Genomic DNA, 20,600 nt, shown 5'->3' with positions numbered 1-20,600 from the left:
TATCGGAATTTGATAATTTTTGTATGGTTGAACTCGTATCGGAATGGGTATCCAATTTTTGTAAAATTTGTCGGGTTCTGAGGTGCGGGTCCGGGGGTCGAATTCTAGACCATTTTTTGGATTTTGTTAAAGGTTGAGACTTTATGATCCAGAATAGTTTCTTATGAGTTTTATTTGTACTTTGAAGTTATTTTGGTTAAATTTGAGCCGTCTGGAGGTCTTTTCACCCGAGAAGTGCATTTTTGAGTATCGGTTTATCGTCTTTGAGGTAAGTATCTTGCCTAACCTTGTGTGGGGTATTTTTCGTTAGGATTTGGGTCTTCTATGTTGATTGTAGTTCGTGTACGCAAGGTGGCGAGTGCGTGCTCGGACTAATTATTGGAAACTTGGCCTTTAGGGTTCTTAGGTCCTTATACTCACTGTGTATGAAGTTGTTCATGATACGTTTGAGTTCCTATTTGCTGGTTTCACTTCTACATGCTTTAGTTAGAATTAATTGCTTTAGGATTCACTCTTATTGCCTATTTGACTTAACTGAAGATTTTGCCTCTTCTACTGTCATGCTATCTTTTCATAACTGCTTATTTTTAATTGAATTATTATTGTCTCATCCTATAATTGTTAGTCTTAATTGGAGTGAAGATTATCTTCTGCTACTTACGTTTATTTGCATTGTTGAATATCCTTCGCAACCGCTCAACCTTAAAAGGAGTTTAGATAACCTATATCTTAGTTGACTTGCCTTAATTTGGAACTATTTGACTCGTGTTGGCTTCCTTATTGTTGACTTGTTTATTGTGGGGTCGTTGCTACATGTTAGTTTTCCCTTGTTGAACTGTTCCCTTTATGCCTAGCATTTTTTACTGTGGTTATTCCTTGTGAATTGGTTCTACCGTTTCTTTGTAACTTAAAGTTCTTGAGTTGATTTACTCGATGTACTTTGTATTATTGTCATTTTTGTTGTTGTACCTATTGGGGTGATGTACGAGGTTTCTGCAGTGCTGTAACTGTTATTTCTATTGGTTGCGCTGTATATTTACTTTGGGACTACAGAACAATATCCTAGTAGATCCACCCTATTCTGCATATTTATTTTGGGACTATGGAACGGTATTCCGGTAGATCCCCCTGCACATTTACGTTTGGTACTATGGGATAGTATCCCGATAGACCCCCCTATTCTGTATATTTACTTTGGGACTATAAAACGGTATTCCGGTAGATCCCCCTACACATTTATGTTTGAGACTATGGGACGGTATATGGGAGATCCCCTGTTATTATCACTGTGTTCTCAGTTGTTGCTTTCCATTGATCCTTTCCCTATGTAAATATTATACGTGATGTCCGTTCTTTTCCTTATGCTTACTAGCTGGTATGAACTATGTTAGGAAACTTGCACAAGCATACACGTGGCTAAGCACCCTATTCGGATAAGAGGCTTCTTGATATTACTCAGTTTAGATGCACACCCTTGTTTATTTGCGTTTCATGTGAGAATGACTCTATTTGGCATGTGAGTTGTCAGTATGATTATGAGGTGTGATGAGGCACAAGATGCCAAGCGTTAGGGTTCAGGTATTGTGACTCGTATTGTATGATTATGAGATGAGGTGTCACAGGGTGACTTATATTCGAAGGATATTTATTTGAAAAGATTATATTCGAAAGATATTCATTTTGAAAGAACTATTTTTGAAAAATATTTACTTGAAGGAAGTATATTTCAAAATATTTTTATCAATTGAAGGATTTGACTAATTGATTGAAGTTTGTTGGCTAAGACCTAATGTGAAAACTGTCGTAGTTGCTGAGTTATGACTTGTCTTTACTGTATTTGTGATTTCTGATTTGGGTTGTATTTCCGTTCACTTTTCTGTGTTCTTATTATGGTGTTCCGTTGTTACTTCCTGTTTTCTTTCTTTATTGGAATTATTGTATCGTTAGCTACATCGCATAGTCTTGGTATAGATATCATGTTCTGTTGTTTCCACACTTATACTTGTTCAGTTTATTAGACTAGTAGTTGTCTTGACTGTTCCTCGTCACTACTCCATAGAGGTTAGTCTTGATACTTACTAGGCACCGCTGTGGTGTGCTCATACTACATTTCTGTATATTATTTTGCACAGATCCATGTATTGATCGTTAGTGGCTATGGGGATTCTTGTCGAGGAGACTCAAGGTAATCGTGTTGCTGCGTTTGCAGGCTTCGGAGTCACCTTCATATTTTTTATTTACACTATTGTACTTATTTTCATACAGTTGTGTTTAGAAATTGTATCGAAACTCTGTAGAGCTTATGACTTGTATCGCCGGTTTTGGGAAGATGTAAATTCTATAAAGATTTCTATATTGAGACTGTTAGACTTTCTTTATTAAGGTTGATATTCAGTAAATGTTAGGCTTACCTAGTCCCTAAGACTAGGTGCCATCATGAAACCCAACGGAGGGAAAATTGGGTTGTGACACGCACATGCTAGGTGACGGGCGTGTGGACGTGCACCCTATGAATTGTGATTCTGTTGTTTCTAGGGCACTGAATAGTGGCCCTATTTGTTGATATGTGTATTTTCACCATGTGATAAAATAATTGAGCTGTGATCCATGTTAGACACCATGTCTAAGCTACATGCTTATCATGTTGGGACCCACTGAGGTCATTTCTGTTGTTGAGTTATTTGCTTTCACTGCTTTATATACTCGGTCATACGCATTCATATACATATCATATCTCAGTCTCTGTTGTTATTTACTGATACTTTATATCATTATTTTTGGGCTATTTTCATGATATAGTGAGCCCGAGAGAGAGAGAGAGAGAGAGAGAGAGAAAGAAAGAGAGAGAGACTAGATAGATTGATGACTGAGTGAGGCCGAGGACCTGATTTTGAGATATTATTACAATGCCATGTGAGTTGTCCGTGCAGCATGTGAGTTGTTCGTGCGGATCCAGATATTGATACTATAGCACGTGAGTTGTCCGTGCAACACGTGAGTTGTCCGTGCAGATCCAGATATTGATGTTATAGCATGTGAGTTGTCCATGCAACACGTGAGTTGTCTGTGTGGATTATAGCGCTTGGGCTGTAGGAGACCCTCTGGAGCCTGCACACCCCCTGTGAGCGTAGTCGACTATGTATATGTATGTGGATCGGGTTGCACGCTGCAACAAGTACCGTACAATGTTGAGTGATTGTTTGATAACCAAAAAGATCATTTTCTGTTTTAGAAGTCGAACCCGTGTTTTGAGGCCTTAAAAAACTAAAAAAATATTCATTTGGTCTCTCCTCGATTTGTGTGCGCAGTCTAGGCGCGATTCTGAAAGCCTTTATGTGGAAATTCGAGAAAATAATAATTTTTGTCTTTAAAAGTTGATTTTGATTGACTTCGGTCAACATTTTCGGTAAACGAACCCGGACCCGTATTTTGACGATCCCGGAGGGGTCCGTGGTAAAATATGGGACCTAGGTGTATTTTCGGAATCGAATTCCGAAGTCCCTAGCCCGAGAAATAAATTTTTGATAAAAATTGTTAAACTGAAATTCCAAAGGTTTTGAGAAATTAGTATTGATCTTGTTAATAATCGGCCTGTATTTTGGTTCCGGAGCCCGATACCGGTCTAATATGATAATTACATCATATCTGTGAAATTTGGTGAGAATGGAGTTTATTTGACGTGATTCAGACCTTTGGTTGAGAAAATAGAAGTTTTGAAACTATCTTGAAAATTTCATGTGTTTTGGTGTTGAATTCTTGGTTCTAGGTCTTATTTTAGCGATTTGATCGCGCAAGCAAGTTCATGTGATGTTTTAAGACTTGTGTGCATGTTTGGTTTGGAGCCCCGAGGGCTCGGGTGAGTTTTGGATAGGCTACAGAGTGATTTGGAACTTAGAAAATTAGTTGGTATGCTTTAGTTGTGATGCAGGCCTCAGACCTTGCAAATGCGAGGTCAGGGTTCGCATTTGCGATCACTGTAGAGGTTGCATTTGCGAGGCCTTCATCATATTTGCGAAGGAAGGCTGGGCCAGTAGTTATCGCAATTGTGAGTATTTCTTCGCATTTGCAAAGTGAACCGGGGAAGGGCAGGGATCGCAAATGCGATCATTTCATCGCATGTGCGGAGGAACATGTTCGCATTTGCGAACTATCCTTCGTATTTGTGAAGGCAATAGAAATGCGAGGGGTTCGCATAAGTTAGACATATGCAACTGTTCAAAACATATGCAGCTGTTCATATTTTATGATCGAATTTATGAAATACATATGCAGCTGTTCAAAACATAAGTTAGACGGGATTTTCTCCCATTCTCCACATTTTTCAAATCCTAGAACCCTATAGGCGATTCTCCCAAGACCAATTCTTCCCCAAAACTTTGGTAAGTAATCCTAATCCACTTTCTTTCAATTTCCCGTCACATTTCATGAATTTCCAACCAAAAATCTAAGATTTCTATGGTAGAAATTGGAGGTTTGGGTGGAATTAGAGATTTTTATAAATTCGAGATTTAGACCTCAAATTGAGGTCGGACTTCAAAACTAAATGTATATTCGGGCTCAGGGTTGAATGGGTAATTGGGGTTTGGTCCGAATTTTGAGTTTTGACCAAGAGGACTCGGGGTCGATTTTTGACTTTTTGGGAAAAATGTTGGGAACCCTATAATTATGCATTGGAATTGATTTATTTAGCGGTAATTGATGTTATTGAGTTGATTATGACTAGATACGAGTGGATTGGTGGTGGAATCGAGGGGTAAAGCGGTAATTGAGCTTTGAATTGTCAGTTGGCTTGAGGTAAGTATTTGGTCTAACTTTGACTTGAGGGATTAGGGATCCCCAACTTATTTGCTATGTGAAATTCTATGTGAGTGGCGTATAGGTGTGGTGACGAGTACCTATGCACCGCCAAATTATCTGTTTAGCTTGTTCCCTTCCTCGTTCTTAATATATTGTTTTCCTGTCTTAACTGCTACATGTTTATTGATGTTTCCATGTGTAATTGTTTCTTGTTAACTGTTGTTTTCTCTATTAAAGGTATCATTTGTTCCTTAGTTTCATTATATTACATTGTTGGTTTAAATTAGTTTGTTGGTGCTCTATGATACACTTTGGTTGGTCTCGCTGTGTAGTATTAACTGATAAAGTTTCATAATTGTATAGAGCTCCCGTTGTTTGGGTTTGAGGTATAAACGTTGTGGAGGGTTTTGAGTTAATTGTGAAATACTTGTTCTTATTTTATGATTGGTACTGATATGGTGGGATCGGGTTGCACGCCGCAACAAGAGGAATAAAGGTGACATGTGATTGTCTCGTGGGATTAGGTTGCGCGCTGCAATAAGGAGTAATAAGGGTGGACATGTGGGATCGGGTTACATGCTACAACAGGAGGAATAAGGGTGATATATTAAGGAGTAATAAGGGTGGACTGGTGGGATCAGGTTGAACGTTGCAACAAGGAGTAATAAGGGTGAATGTTCATATCGTTACTTGGTATATGGTGGGATTGGGATTCGCTCCGCATCATTTGTTGTTTATGTATTCTTCCTTTGCTGTGATTTTATTCCGTAGCATTGTAATTCTCTAAAGGATTGGTTATATCTGAGTACCTGGCAAAATATCTGGTTTCCGTATTTACTTTACTGCAAGTTACTATTGTAATTCGTTCCGTATTTCCTTTTGTTTTATCATATACTGTTACAGGTTATATTGTATAAGTCTCGCCTTAGACTTGTCACTACTTCATCGAGGTTAGGCTTGACACTTACCAGTAGATGGGGTCGGTTGTAGTGATACTGCACTCTGCACTTTCTCTGTAGATTTCGGAGCTTGTAGTGGCTAATCGAGAGGTAGGTTGCTGATACTTCATTCAGTAGACACGAGGTAGTCCTGCAGGCGTCCGCAGGACCTGGCGTCCCCTCATACATTTTATATCTCTGTTTTATTTACTTTCGAGACAGATGTATTTTTCTTTTAGACCAGTATTTGTAGAAATCTGCAGAAAGTTCGTGAGTTGTGACACCAGTTTCTGGGTGGTAATAGTTTTCTATATATGTTAGTAGTATAAGGTTGATCAATTAATTGTGTACTTTCGCTTTTATTTTCGTTGATTCAGTTTTTCTTAGGTTTTAATTATTAAAGGTAAAGGAAAAATGTGAACAAATCTCTAACGTTGGCTTGCCCAGCGAGTGCGATGTTAGGCGCCATCACGGCCCGACGGTGGAAAATTCGGGTCCTGACAGATTGAGTGTGATGAGTATTGAGTACGGTTAGAGATAATGTGAGACAGTAAGGTTGAGTACTCTGAGAGTGTGAGTACATGAGTTCATTACTGAGAGGCATTGCATTTGTCATATGTACTTGAGATACATGCATAGAGATGCATTTCCTTTTGCTGCCCGGTTTTGGTGACATTCATGATTTTTACCTATGTCTTGATATGTAGGCATAGAGATGTATGTTCATCATGCTATCTGGAAATGAAACATTTACTTGATGAAAATTTTTCGAAAAAAATTACAGATTTCAAACTTACTCATATTTTTTTGACAATTTCGGTAAAGGATTTGAATTTTCACTGATATACTTGAAAAGCGGAACCATTTTCGGAAAATTATGAAAAGGCTGAACATTTTATCGCTGAGCTACTTCTTTGTTTACTTGCTTTATATTGTTACGAACTGCTATTGATTATTGGTGTTGGACCCGACCTATGTTTTCAGCTCGTCACTACTTTCAACCTAAGGTTAGGACCGTTAGGTTTGTTACTTATTGAGTACATAGGGTCAGTTGTTCTCATACTACACTTCCTGCACATTGCGTATAGATTTCGGATGCCAATGATGTTGTGTTTGATAGGAGCTGGATTGGAAGGTGTATCTGCGTCCCCGATTGTAGCTGCCTCTTGCTCATGGTAGCCGTAGATTTTAAAACTCTATTTATGTATTTTTCAAACAGAAGGTGTATTTAGTTCATATCAGCTTTGTATCGCTATTCTTAGAAGCTCGTGATTTGTACTACCAGTCCTTGGGGAATGTATAAGATTCAGATAATTCATTTGTTTAATTGTCTTATTAATATTATTGAAATTGGATAGTTATTAGTTAGCTTGCCTAGTGGGTTGGGTTAGGTGCCATCACAACTAGTGGATTTTGGAACGTGACAATAAATCTCATGCTAAGTAAAAAAGTTTCACAATATGAAATTTAAGTTTCCAATTTTAACATGAGAACACGTATCAGATGTATACAGAGTGAGAAATAAATGTATAGAGACATGCATATATATATATATATATATATATATATATATATATATATATATATAAATCATACTTTGGAGAAAAAGGAACCACAAAGTTCTGGAGCACGGTACCAACGAGTTGCCACATAGTCCTTTAATTTAGAGAAAAAGCATGAAGTGTCATGACCCAAAATCTATTAAAAATTGTGATGGTGTCGGACATCACTGTCAGACAAACCAACACCAAAATAGTTAATCAAATCCTCATTTTAACATTTAGAATCATAAATCTACTTCATTTTAACTAGTAAAATATGAACTTTACAGCATAAATAATAATATTTTCAAATTTTCAATATTGAATATCCCATAATCATCCCAGAACCTGGTGTCACAAGTGCATGAGCATTTACTAAGAAATAAAATAAAATACAACATTTGTCGGAATACAAATTGGACATGAGAGAAAAATGTAAATACTCTGAAGGAGACTTTGCTGGCTGCGGATCGTACATAAGATACAACTCACCTAATTCCCCGCATCAGCCACGCTGCTGCGCCCACGAGGCCACCAGACATACATATGCCTGCGCAACAAAAATGCACAGCAAGTGTAGTATGAGTACGAAAATAACGCGTACCCAATAAGTATCCAGTCTATCCTCGAAGAAATAGTGACAAGAGATGGACTTCGACACTTACTAATGGGCCAATAATATCAGATACAATAAAGAAGTAAATAATTATGAAATAGAATAAATATATGAAATAAACCTGTATAAAATACGTGGAATAATTCCCCTATTTATATTTTACTCAAACTCTCAGCTAGCAAGTTCCCTCCATAACCTGAGCATTTATATATATATATATATATATATATATATATATATATATATATATATATATATATATATATATATATAGAGAGAGAGAGAGAGAGAGAGAGAGAGAGAGAGAGAGAGAGAGAGAGAGAGAGAGAGAGAGAGAGAGAGAGAGAGAACCGCCGAGGGTCGAACGGCGCGAACCATAGATGCATCTATTAACCTGCCAAGGCGAATGGCCTGCTCCCATGAGAGTGTGGTACATAAATCTTGCTGAGATGAATGACCCGATCCCATAAGAGTAGTAGAAGGAATTACCCCGCTCGCGAATCATACGTTCGACGCGGTCAAATATAAATTTAAGGAATCGCCCGCTCGCGGATCATACTTGCGACGCCGTCAAATATAAATTTAAGATTAAAATCATACCTCTTTCTTGATTTTTTTCAAAATAGGGGAAATCCAACTTGTAGCTTTTTAAGAAAATTACCCCGCTCGCAAAACATACATGCGACGTGGTTACACATAGATTTCTTAAGTTATTAAAGTATTCATCTACTCTTTTTAAATTACAAATTTCAAATGAAAACTTTTAAGTTCCCAACTTTTCCTCAATTTCGACTCCTTTCAAAACATTTAATAAATTAACCCAATCTCTCTTCTTCTCAAGACAAATAATAAACATAAGTTAACAACAATATCAACAAGGCATGATGTAAGCTTAAAACTACCCGGACATAGGCATAGCTAGTAGCTATGTATGAACTCTCGTCAACTCGTACGTACGTAGCCCCCGCAAATAGAAACACATAATAATTTAATTCACCTATGGAGTTAATTTCCTCTTACAAGGTTAGAAAGGAGACTTACCTCGCTCCGAAATTCCATAACCGACTTCCAAGTCCTTCAATCAAATCAAATCAATGCTCAACGTTCCCAAAACTAGTCAATAAAAGAGAAAATCTATAAATGTATGCTCTAATACTCACAACAATTCAATTTAGATATATTCTCAACTCCGCTCGAAAAGTTGACAAAATCGCCCTCGGGCCCACGTGCCCGGATTCTGAAATATTTGAAGATAAACTTTACCCATAACCTCACGAACTCAAATATAGAATTTACTCTCAATTTCATGCCCAAATTCGTGGTCAAAATCCAAAATACCAAATTTTTAGGTTTTCTACCAAAACCCTACAATTTCCACTAATTTTCATGTTCAAATCCATATATAATCATGTATTTAACTCAAAACTAGCATAAACCACTTACTTCACGCTTGGTGATGAAAATGGCACTCCCAAGTTGCTCCAAAAATTGGCTCCCATGAAAGGTTTGAGATGAAATGAGCCAAAACTCGTCTTTTAAACAAGCACCTTGCCAAGTGATTCTTCGCACCTGCGGTCACGTGACCGCTTTTGCGGTTCCGCATGTGTCACACCTCCTTTTTACCACCCCCGAAAGGGTGTAAGAGAATTTTTTCCAATTTAAGTGACAATCGAAACGGGATTATTTATTTAAAAATCAGAGTCGCCACTTGGGATAATTAATGGTGTCCCTAGACACCGGTTCAAATCCCGAATCGAGGAAAGATTGACTCTGTTTTACAGTCCGCGAACACAGAAATCCGGGTAAGGAATTCTGTTAACCCGATAGAAGGTGTTAGGCATTCTCGGGTTCCGTGGTTTTAGCACGGTCGCTCAACAGTTGTTATTGGCTTATTTATCTGATTTCAAAACACTTTGAAACCTATGTGGATTTTATTCCTTTTAAAACTGCTTTTAATAATCCAATTGTCGTACAACTAATTATTTGATTACACGATGTGAATCATATCACGGAAACCGTACCCACAATCTACAACATGTTTATTCTATTAACAAGATTAAATTGGTCGGGTCACATAAATGTACCCCCGGAATTTTAGAAATTAAGTATCACAATTACGTCATGAGAACCGTACCCGTAGCTATGACAATTATTTAATTAAACGCGCCTAAAGCAAACTACAAGAGTTCAACGGATTTTCTGAACTAATTTTGTATTTATGTGAAGGCCATATGTTATGGATTTCATGTGTGTATGGGCACCTCAAATTATTTTAAAGACAAGGTTTGTATATTTTGAAGGCAAACTAAAGATATTCCTACTTATAACTCATTTAAAACCAAGTATCACAACCATATCACGGAAATCACGGAAATCGTACCCGTGGTTATAATAGTTCAATTACAACTAAAGCAAACTACCGGGTTTTGTGAATTACGTAATTCCTAATGAGGTGACCGTGTATGAAAATCCCATGACTATAGAGTATAGGAGCCGTTTAAAGCATGAATACTCTCAAACTGTCACTGTGCCATTTTGTGCTGCCATTAGGTGAGATCTGCAAAAATGAAGTACTAAAACAAAGAAAAGTATGCAATCAAACCATTCTGATCAAACCTACAGGAATGCAATTTTAACATTATAAAGATTTTTCCAAAAAAATTGCTTGGCTAAACTTGGACTCAAGCGGAAGCATGATAATTCAAAGAAAACAATTCATGAACTTACTTCTAATTAGGAAACTAGAACAAAATCCAAACTTAATAACAGACCTAGGTTAAAGACTCAAATCGAATGGAAAATCCAAGAACATGCTAAGAATGTAGTACCGACTAACGGGTCTTATTAACGATTACATCAATCTGCTCAAATTTCAGTAACTTCATCTTACTTCAAACAAATTCTAGGAGACTATCGAAAGCTTCAACTCATTTTAGAATTTTTCTTTAATGAAAACTGAAGAAAGAAAATTAAGAAGAAATCAAACTAAACTGAAAACATCAATTGCGATACACAAAAATCCTCACAGCCGCTACATGGGATTCAACTCACAACCAAGAAAATCCCTTCAATACCAACCATCCACGAGCTTAAGCTAGCTGACATCGACACCAAGAGAAACATAAGCCAAACATGACAAAAGGAAATCAAACCTTAATGAGCTATTGCTAAAATTTAAATCAGTCACACTCGGACAAGCTGAAATGTAGACCAGCTACTGCTTTAGAACAAGCATTAAGTCGCTTATCTTTTAGCATTCGTAGCAGGTCTTGATAAATACTATTGACTAAACAACACAACAGTAAAAAAAACAACTGCTTGCTGATTTCATAAATTTATATTGAAGCAAAAGATGAACAACAAATCCTACATTAACTGGACACGGCAAACTACAACTCAAACTAGCAGAAATAGCAGCTGAAATTACACAGCAATACAGCAAACTGGACAAAAACATGTTAGAGGAACTGAACTTGCAAGATTTCTTAGGACAACTTTAGGTCACAGCCCATGAATCAAATTCACGATTCTCAGTCAACAACACCCCAAATCAGTCTCCATTCGTATTCACATTTTCATAAAAAAAAAAACAGAACCACTCAAACAGACATGTTCAAACTCAGAAAACTAACTCATAGCTCAATCAAGCATCCCAAAATTGTTCAGTGATGTTTTACTTCTCAGGTTTCCAGAAATCGATTCAAACAAACAAGACATTTCAACTCACATAAAATAGCAAAATAGGAGAGTTTGGAAGTGAACCTGAAAGTGAACTTTTGATTAATGTAATTTAATGATTACAACGATTCTCAGAGGAAGCGAGTCCAAACAGAGATCGCGCTGAACTCACAAATCAGCAGCTAAACGAACAGCGTTGGAGCAGCTCGAAACCAACAGCACTCAGTGGACTTCCATTAACTCAAAATAAAATTCAGAAAAAATGAACTAAACCTTCGAGTTCAAACCAGATCCATCATGAGAATGAAAACTTCTGAACTTCAAGATGAAAAGAACAAAGGACTAAGACTAAAAACGAAAACGATTTTTTTAAAATATTTTTCTATTGTAACTGGAATTAAACCAAGATGGTTTCAGATAAACAAAAATGAAAAGAAAGCTACATTCGAATCCTAATTTCCAGGTGACCTCTCTTCTCTCCAAAAAAATCCTCCTCAATCTGTTTAGAGCATCCCTTTTATAACCAAACCTAGAAGCTTTTTCAAAAATCCGAAAATATTCCTCTCTAGAACGAATTCGGACAGATGGAGAGAGGGGATCGATTCAAAATCAATCTACGGTCCCCATTTTTCGGAATTCATTCTCAAGAAAGCGCATAGGAGACGAAAATCTGTCAGAGGCCGTTAGAATATTCGGTGACGTGGAGAGATGGGGGGTGCGTGGGGTGAATTTGAGCTTACTCGCCTGAAATTTGGCGAGTTTGGACACGGCTCTGAAGTGAAGAAGAGAGTGAATAGTGTGCGTTTCTCTGAGTTTGGGACTTAGGTTTCTTGGTATTTTTGTGTTATAAGTGGGACGGGCCGTGTCAGCCAGGCGGGTTGGGCTAATTTGCAAGACGAAAAAGGATTGGGCTTGCACTTTGAGCCATTACAACAACCTCATTCTTTTAATTCCCTTTCATTTTCCCAAATTTCAATTGTTTTTCCTTTTTCCTTTAAAATAATTAAAATCCAAATTAATCTAAATTGTAACATTAAACTAATTGTCTAACTATAGTATTTATAAAAATTAGTTACTCCTAGATTTAAAAAAAATACTTATAAAAAAGTCTAAAAATGTAAAAGTGAACCAATTTTTGATTTTTAATTTTAATAAAGCAAATAATTGACTAATTATCCTTAAAAAAATATAAAAAATGACTTAAATGCAATGCATGGTATTTTTGGCTTTTTCATGATTTTTAATGAAAATAAACATGCACAGAAAAATATAAATAATTAGCACAAATTTCCACAAAATCCTATAAAATTGTAAAAAATGGAAAAATATCATTTTTTTTCTTGAATTTATAGGAGTAATTCACATAGGGCAAAAATCACGTGCTCACGGCAGGTGCGGATAATATACAGCTTCTGCGATCTAGAGCTCCCAGCCCATTTCCGCTTCTGCACCTTCTCTTCCGCAGGTGCGATTTCGCCTCTGCAGCGAGATGACCGCATCTGCGATCCCAGCACTCCCAGCCAAAATAGCATCTACGACCCTCATGGCCACTTCTGCGGCCAAAACCTCGCAGATGTGGTTACACCAGGTGACATCAATCCTCAGCCTTTCTTCCAAGTCCAACTCAATCCGTTTGCCATCCGGATCCCACCCAAGGCCCTCGGGACCTTAACTATATATACTAACACGTCCCAAATCACATTACGAACTTAGTCAAGCCTTCAAATCACATCAAACAATGCCAAAACCATGAATCGCACTCCAATTCAAGCTTAATGAACTTTAGAACTTCAAACTTCTACATTCGATGCCGAAACCTATCAAATCACGTCTGATTGACCTCAAAATTTGCACCCAAGTCATACTAGACAATATGGACCTACTCCAACTTCCGAAATCGGATTCCGACCCCGATATCAAAAAGTCCACTTCCGATCCAACTTCTCAAAACCTTCAAATTTCTAACTTTAGCCAAATGACTTCAAACTTCTACATTCGATGCTGAAACCTATCAAATCACGTCTGATTGACTTTAAATTTTGCACCCAAGTCATATTCGACAATATGGACCTACTCCAACTTCCGGAATCGGATTCCGACCCCGATATCAAAAGCCCACTTCCGGTCCAACTTCTCAAAACCTTCAAATTTCTAACTTTAGCCAAATGACTTCAAAATGACCAACAGACCTCCGAATCCATTTTCGGTCACGACCCCAATGCCAAAATCACCATACTCCTATACTCGAAATTCCAAACGGACATCGATAACACTGAAATGCACTTCAACCCAAACTTATGAAATTCTTCCAAAAATGCTAACTTCCACCATAGGCGCCGAACGCTCCCTGATCATCCAAAATCCGATCCATACATACTCCCAAGTCCAAAATCATCATACGAATCTGCTGGAATCTTCGAATCTCGATTCTGAGGTCGTTTACTCAAAATTCCAACCTTAGCAAATTCTTCCAATTTAAAGCTTCCGAAATGAAAATTCTTTTTCGAAATCGACTCTGATCTTCCCGAATTTCAATTTCGACCACGCGTACAAGTCATAATACATGAAGTGAAGCTGATCATGACCTCAAACCGCTGAACGACGTGCTAGAGCTCAAAACGACCGGTCAGATCGTTACATGAAGCATTTTACTTGGAATTAACAACTTAAAGAACTGTATTGGTTAAATAATTTTCTACATTATATTATAGTGATGTACAGAAAAGAAGAGAGAAGAGCATTCCATCTTTGAAAGCACAAAGAATTAGGCACTTCTATCACAGACTAACCTAAAACTTCACTGTCAGCCTCGAGATATTTTGAGTGCTATTTAAGTAAACAGCAGATGAAGCATATGCTATAATGTTCAGAAAACGTTAGCTGTTAAATCAACCAAAGAAAACGCTAGTTGTTACTTCACTGACAAAGAAAATGTTTAGAGTAGAGAGATGTCTGGAAAAAAACAGAGAAAATGTAATACTTTTGCTGGAAAACAAAAAGAGAAAATCACAACCTGTATGCATGCCTTTAACAAATATTTGATTAATTATATATTTTTACTTAAAACGGATTGACAATTTATCACGATCCTAAAATCGGCCCGGTCGTGATGATGCATATCATGAAACTAGGCTAGCCGACACAAATTCCAAATCAAACCAATATTTCATAAACATGCATTTTTAACTATAAATTTACTAAAATCCCATAACATGCGTCTAAATAACAAGTGCAAAAAACAACACAAGCCCGACATCGGGGTGTCACAAGTCACGAGCAACTACAAGGTCTGTCTAAGTATAATAAAGTTTATCAAAGTCTGGGAACAATACTAATATAATCTAGGGAAGATAAGAGGGAGAAAAGCACGCCTGCAAACGTCATGCAGCTACCTTGCCGACTCCAAATGCCCTGCTGGATGAAGATCAGTGCTCGCACCAAACGTCATAGCACTATAGCAAATACAGTATGGTTCCAAAATAGTGTAGAAATCAAATTATCTCATAAAAACTCATTTTCAGTAAAAATACTTTGAAAAATGTCTTTCTACAGTTTCAACGGAGAATTAATAAAGTTTAGAGTAAAAATGATGAAAATCATAATCAGCCCCTCGGGCAAAACATGTATCATAAACAGCCCCTCGGGCTTAATATCAGCAAAACCAGCCACTCGAACTACCTCACAATCACTCATAATCAGCCCCTCGGGCATAACATGTATCAGAATCAGCCCTTCGGGCAACAACATATCACTCACTCTGGATACCCGCACTCACTGGGGGTGTACAGACTCCGGAGGGGCTCCTACAGCTCAAGCTCTAACACAAGCCATCTCGTGGCATAATAAATCAGGTCCTCGGCCTCTCATATATCACAAAACAGTACAACTTGCTACGGCGCACAACCTGATCCCATGATATCCTCACAACACAGGCCCTCGACCTTACTTAGTCAGAAACCTCTCAAGCCACTCGGGCTAACAGTAAAACAGGGTGCTCAGCCCAAAAATATCGTTTATGTATCAAATCAGAATATAGATTGAGTTATGAAATCAGTAAAACATAGCATGATCGGGTATAGTTGTTAAATCAAAACAGTGAGGAATTTCAGTAAAGAAAAACTCTAAGGGTTCAAACAATTGGCACGAGGCCCAAATATGGCATTCAACCCAAAACATAGTAATACTTTCTAACATATGATAGTATCAAGTAGTTTCAGTCAAATATGCAACTTAATAGGTCCTACGGGACAGGCCAAGTCACAATCCCCAACAGTGCACGTCCCTCAAGCTCGTCATCTAGCGTGTGCGTCACCTCAAAATAGCACAATGATGTGAAATCCGAGGTTTCATACCCTCAGGACAACATTTACAATCATCATTTCCCTCAAACTCTAGCCTGCGATGCCCTTGACACTCGAATCGGCCTCTAAATGCTCTGAATCTAACCAAAATCAGTATTACATCATTAATACACGCGAAAGAAACAAAGCCCAAGCGAAAATAATCAATTAACTCAAAAATCCCGAAATTGGCTAAACCCGACCCCCGGGCCCACGTCTCGAAATCCGATAAAAATAGAACACTAGAATCCTTATCCCCTCAAGAGTCTATACATACCAAAACCATCAAAATTGGACCTCAAATGTCCCCTCAAATCTCCAATTTAAACTCTCATATTTCAAGCCCTAATTCCCCAATTTTCATCCTTAAATCTCACAAATTCCAAGCTTAATCTACTGAAAATCATCATAGAATCGAGTATTAAGTTCAAAAATCTTACCTCAACAAGTTTCTCCTTTATTCCCTCTTCAAAACCTTTTAAAAGCTTCAATCCCGACTTCAAAAATGGTGGACTGGGCCAAATTTCGCGAAGGAGGACTTATATACTTTCTACCTCAGGGAATCTGCACCTACGACCCACATCACGCTTCTGCAGACCGCTTTTGTGGTCAAATTAATCGAACCTACGGTTTTCACTTAAAGTCCCCAGGACTGCATCTGCGACCAGGCACCGCAGATGCGCCCAACCTGCCGCACCTACGGTTCTTATCCTAATGGCCCAATTCCGCATCTGCGGTCTCCCTCACGCACCTGCGACCTCGCACCTACGATCCCCAATCCGCAGGTGCGGTCATGACAGAAGCAGCAGTTTCAGCTGCTCAAACCAAGTCCAATCTTTTTCGTTAACCATCCAAAATCATCCTGAGGCTCCCAGGACCTCAACCAAACATGCCAACAAGTCACCTATGACCATTCAAACTTATTCCAATCTTTGAAACACTCAAAACATCAATTATCCCTCAGATTCAAGCCTAAAGATTTCCAAACTTTCGAATTCTGCAAACGATGCCAAAACCTATCAAACATCATCCGAATGACCTGAAATTTTGCACTCACGTCCCAAATGACACAACAGAACTACTCCAATTCCCGAAATTCCATTCCGACCTCGATATTAAGATTTCCACTGCATACCAGAAAACGCCAAATTTCCAATTTAGCCAAATCAAGCATAAATCTACCACGGACCTCCAAATTACATTCCGAACACGCTCCTAAGTCCCAAATCACCTAACGAAGCTATCTGAACCATAAAAACCAAATTCTGAGATCATTTACCCACTAGTCAACTTCTAGTTGACTTTTCCATCTAAATAACCAACTTAAGAGACTAAGACCACTCCGAATACAACATGACCAACACGATATGATGAAATATAGCCGAACAACACACAAAGAAGCAGAAATGGGGGAGACGGGTTTGCAACTCATGAAACGACCAGCTAGGTCGTTACATCCTCCCCATCTTAAACAAACGTTCGTCCTCGAACGAGTCAAGAAACATACCTGAATCCTCAAACAGGTGTGGATATCTGCTACACATCTCCCGCTCGGTCTCCCAAGTAGCCTCCTCCATGAGTCGTCCTCTCCACTACACTTTCATTAAAGCTATATCCTTTGATCTCAATTTTCGGACCTGCAGCTCCAAAATAGCCACTAGTTCCATATCATAAGTCAAATCACCATCTAAATGAACCGTGCTGAAATCCAAAACATGAGATAGATCATCAATATACTTTCGAAACATAGAAACATGAAATACTAGAAGCACACTTGACAAGCTAGGTGGCAAAGCTAGCTCATAAGCCACCTCCCCAATCCTCCGAAGCACCTCAAAAGGCCCAATGAACCGAGGACTCAATTTACCTTTCTTCCCAAATCTCATAACACCCTTCATGGGTGAAACCTTCAATAGAACCTTCTCCCCAATCATGTAAGACATATCACGCACCTTCCAGTCAGCATAACTCTTTTGTCTCAACTGTACTATACAAAGCCGCTCTTAAATCACTTTCACTTTGTAAAGAGCATCCTGCACTAAGTATGTACCCAAGAGTCTAGACTCACCCAGATCAAACCAACTACTGAAGATCTACATCGCCTCCCATATAAAGCCTCATATGGAGCCATCTGAATACTCGACTGATAATTGTTGTTATATGCAAACTCCGCGAGCAGTAGAAACTGATCCCATGAACCCCTAAAATCAATGACACAAGTGCGCAACATGTCCTCCAATATCTGAATAGTGCGCTCGGACTGCCCGTCCGTCTAAGGGTGAAAAGTTGTGCTCAACTCAACCTGAGTACCCAACTCTCACTGCATGGCTCTCCAAAACCATGATGTGAATTGAGTACCTCTGTCTGAAATGATGGAAACCGGAACCCCATGTAGGCGAACAATCTCTCGGATATAAATCTTAGCTAACCGCTCTGAAGAATAGGTAGTACCCACAGGAATGAAATGCGTGGACTTGATCAGCCGATCTACAATCACCCGAATGGCGTCAAACTTCCTCAAAGTCCGTGGGATTCTAACTACGAAATCCATGATGATTCGCTCTCACTTTCACTCTGTAATATCTATCTACTGAAGCAAGACCTGGTCTCTGATGCTCTTATTTCACCTGCTGACAATTGAGACACCTAGCTACAAATTCCACTATATCTTTCTTCATTCTCCTCCACCAATAGTATTGTCTCAAATCTTGATACATCTCCGTGATGCCCGGATAGATGGAATACAGTGATCTATGGGCCTCTTCCAGAATCAACTCCCGAAGCCCATCTACATTGGGCACACATATCCGGCCATGCATCCTCAATACCTCATCATCACCAATAGTAACATCTCTAGCATCATTATGCTGAACTCTGTCTTTAAGGACAGGCAAATGAGGATCATCATACTAGCGCACTCTGATGCGATCAAACAAGGAAGACCGAGAAACCATACAAGCTAAAACCTGACTGGGCTCTAAAATATCCAACCTCACAAACCGATTAGCCTAGGCCTGAACATCAACTACAAGAGGTCTCTCCCCAACAAGAATATATGCCAAACTACCCATACTCACCGCCTTCCTACTCAAATCATCAGCCACTACATTGGCCTTCCCCAGATGGTACAAGATAGTGATATCATAGTCCTTTAGTAGCTCTAACCATATTCGCTGCCTCAAATTGAGATCCTTCTACTTGAACAAGTGCTGGAGGCTACGATGATCAGTAAACACCTCACAAGACACACCATAGAGATAATGCCTCCAAATCTTCAACACGTGAACAATGGCAGTGAACTACAAATCATGAATATGGTAGTTCTTCTCATGGGACTTCAACTGACGAGAAGCATAAGCAATCACTCTACCCTCCTGCATCAACACACACCCAATACCAACTCTAGAAGCATTACAATATACTGTATATGAACCTGAAGTTGATGGTATAACTAACACTGGAGTTGTGGTTAAGGCAGTCTTGAGCATCTGGAAGCTCACCTCACACTCATCCGACCACCTGAATGGAGCACCCTTTTGAGTCAATTTAGTCAAGAGTGATGCAATAGATGAAAAACCCTGAACGAACCGATGGTAATAACCCACCAAACCAAGAAAGTTGCGAATCTCCATGAGTGAGAACGCCTGGGCCAACTCTAAACTGCCTCTATCTTCTTTGGATCAACCTGAATACCCTCAATGGACACCATGTGCCCTAAGAAAGCCACTAAACTAAGCCAAAACTCACACTTAGAGAACGTTGCATAAAGTTTCTCCTCCCTCATTTGCTGTAACACAACTCTCAAATGCTCAACGTGTTCCTCCTGACTGTGCGAGTATACCAAAATATCATCAATGGCAATAATCATAAACGAGTCGAGATAAGGCCGAAACACATTGTTCATCAAATGCATGAACGATGCTGGGGCATTGGTCCGCCCAAAAGATATCACAAGGAACTAATAATTACCATATCAGGTCCTGAAAGCTGTCTTAAGAATACTCGAGTCCCTGATCTTCAACTAGTGATACTCCGACCTGAGATCAATCTTGAAGAACACCCTCGCTCCCTGAAGCTGGTCAAATAAATCATCAATACGAGGCAAAGGATACTTGTTCTTGATTGTGACTTTGTTCAACTGCCTGTAATCAATGCACATCCTCATCGCACCATACTTCTTCTTCACAAATAGAACAGGCGCACCCCAAGGCGACACACTAGGCCGAATAAACCCCTTTTCAAGGAGTTCCTGAAGTTACTCCGCCGGTGCCATATGATATGGTGGAATAGAAATAGGCTGAGTGCCCGACACCAAATCAATACCAAAGTCAATATCCATGTCTGGTGGCATGCAAGGCAGGTCTGCAGGAAACACATCTGAAAAATCCCTCACTATTAGGACTAAATCAATACTAGGAGTCTCTGCACTGACATCCCTCACGAAAGCAAAGTATGAAAGACAACCCTTCCCAACCATCCGCTAGGCCTTCAAAAATGAAATCACCCTACTGGGGACAAAATCAGTCGAACCTCGCAACTCAATCCATAGCACACCCAGCATAGCCAACGTCACTGTCTTAGCATGATAGTCCAAAATAGCACGACACGGTGATAACCATTCCATTCCTAATATCACATCAAAATCCACCATACAAAGCAACAGAAGGTCCACTCGAGTCTTCAAAACCCC

The 20,600-nt window shown here is 38.9% G+C and overlaps 1 long non-coding RNA gene across 2 annotated transcripts; it reads right to left on the bottom strand.

The window, feature by feature from the left end:
• Nucleotides 1-10,162: 10,162 nt before the first annotated feature.
• Nucleotides 10,163-12,344, bottom strand: LOC142170809 (uncharacterized). 2 transcript variants are annotated; one of them, XR_012700400.1, is made up of 2 exons: nucleotides 11,655-12,069; nucleotides 10,163-10,465 (listed from the first exon to the last, which is right to left on the bottom strand). It is a non-coding gene; the product is annotated as an uncharacterized LOC142170809 (long non-coding RNA). The 2 variants fall into 2 exon arrangements; XR_012700399.1 differs by lacking the exon at nucleotides 10,163-10,465 and adding an exon at nucleotides 10,642-10,990 and having other exon boundaries at nucleotides 11,655-12,344.
• Nucleotides 12,345-20,600: the final 8,256 nt, after the last annotated feature.

The sequence above is a fragment of the Nicotiana tabacum genome, chromosome 16 (genome assembly GCF_000715075.1).
Source record: "Nicotiana tabacum cultivar K326 chromosome 16, ASM71507v2, whole genome shotgun sequence".
Taxonomy (NCBI): Eukaryota; Viridiplantae; Streptophyta; class Magnoliopsida; order Solanales; family Solanaceae; genus Nicotiana; species Nicotiana tabacum.
Note: the sequence above shows the minus strand (reverse complement) of the source record. Positions and strands in the feature narration are given on the sequence as shown.